The following is a 2,217-nucleotide window of genomic DNA, read 5'->3' as shown; positions in this document are numbered from 1 at the left end:
TTGTGTTGATGTCATTTGCATGCTAAGTGTGAAGCTTTGTAATGATACATGTGATGGTGATTGATGACTCTTGGATTTTCTTTTTGGCATTTTTGAGTTAGAGATTAAGTTCTTTGTGTAACCCATGACCAAAATTGAATGGTATGGTGTCTTGATGCATTCGGCCATGGATGTATCATTCTTGCTTGGTGTTGATGTTGTGTTGATGAGATATCAAGTTATTTTTATGACCCAAGTTGAGATTTGGATTTTGGAATGAGTAAGGTTTTCGGCTATGGTAATTATAAGGGTGATGGATGTTGTTTCATGCTAAATCTAGATGAACAATGTTAGTGCTTATATCTCGATATTTATGAATTTCTTTCTTGGTTTTACCTCAAACCCATGAAGTATTTTTAATTGGTGTTGTTAGAGGTTTCGGTCATGGGATTATAAGCTTGTTAGTTTTGATGGTGAAATTTATGCCTTGAAAAGGTAAATGGTTCAAAGGAACATTCGGCCATGATGTAAAAACTATGGTGAAGTGATGTTAAATGCTTTGAATATTGAATATATATATATTGTTATAAGTTGAATTTAAGGTTTGCTAAATTGTCTTTGTCATTGCCGAATGTGTGTATAGTTAAAGAGAATCTGTTTAAGTGCTTAGTTAATTGATATTGAGTTAATGATATGTGTATTCGGTTATAAAGTTGCACATGAGGAAATGTTAGATTAATGGTATTAAATTGCTTAATGTGATTAAAAATGCGTATGACCATTTTGTATTTGAGCTAAAGGTGGCCATATGACCTATCAAATTCATTGTCATATTCGGCCATAAGCTAGCATAATGAGACTTTAATAAGTTAAATTTGTTTGAATTAGCTCAAGAGCTTAGAGGACCAAAGTTGGATAAGGGAAAGGAAAAAGTAAACGAATAGCCGTGGACATCTAATCGTCGACCACTTCCGAGGTAAGTTTTAAGTGATTAAACGTTGAGTAAATTCAATCATAATAGGACATAATGAGTTGATTTAATAAGATATGATGTGGCCATGATATGTCTTAAACTCAAATGGTAAGTTCATAAGTGTTTGGACTTGGAAATTTAAGAGCAAATTGTAATAATTTGCTTTGGACAGTAGCAGTAACGTGATTTTAGAAAATCACTATAAATTGTTGGTGTGGAATTATAGGCTGAATAAAATATGTAATCAAAGCTTAGTCAGTCTAGTTTCTTATAAAAGAGACCGTGGAAGCAAAGAAATTTCCTATAAAGAGATATTTAAAGTTGTGTGGGATAGTGTCAGAATGACTCCGAAATCCCCTGTTCTGTTTTTGGAAAATCATTATAATTTGTACAAAAATGGTTATAAGATAAGACTTATATGCTTAGACTCCTTAATGAGTCTAGTTTCAAATGAAATCAAATAGAACACATTATGAATTCTGTACAATGAAAAATTTGATTCGTAGTGAAGAATGGTCAGATTAGTCAAACAGCGAAACAGGGGAAACTTTAAGAAAAATCTGGTATTGATTGGCCAAACCTAAAATTTTGGAAATTTTATGGATGGAAGATATACAAGTCTATATTCAGGGAAAATTAACGGCAAGTGATTTGGAGTTTTGTAGCTCCAGTTATAAATAATTTAGTGACTATTGCTCAGGAAAATAGCTCGTAGTGAATATGTGATTTGGTTGTAAACATGGATAAAACTTGTTTTAGTTGCTCATAAGCTATTGATTAAACCCATACGTGAATTCAAAATCGTGATATTGTAAAACGATATATGAGCGTTAGACGGATCTTTGATATTAAAATTTGTGAAATTGTAAGTTTATGAGTATTCGAATATGAAATGATAGTATGGCGTGAAATTGAATTATTCATTGGAAAATGATTGATGTAGATTCGGCCAAGACAAAGTGTATACATGATAGTATATGTGGTATGTGAAGTATATTTGGATAATTGTGATGTGAATACATGAAAATTTATATTTTGATTTAGGATTTTATGCGATGAATGTGAATGTGTATATATGAGATAAGGCCGAATGGCCAATGTGATGAACGTGAGCATGCATATGTGTGATAAGGCCGAATGGCCAATGTGATGAATGTGAGCATGCATATGTGTGATAAGGCCGAATGGCCAATGTGGTGAATGTGAACATGCATATATGTGGTAAAGCCGAATGGCTAATGTGAAATATGTATGACATATGTATA

The sequence above is a fragment of the Gossypium hirsutum genome, chromosome A01, assembly GCF_007990345.1.
Source record: "Gossypium hirsutum isolate 1008001.06 chromosome A01, Gossypium_hirsutum_v2.1, whole genome shotgun sequence".
In the NCBI taxonomy this organism is placed as follows: domain Eukaryota; kingdom Viridiplantae; phylum Streptophyta; class Magnoliopsida; order Malvales; family Malvaceae; genus Gossypium; species Gossypium hirsutum.
The sequence above is the reverse complement of the archived record's forward strand: the minus strand, read 5'-3'. Positions refer to the sequence as shown.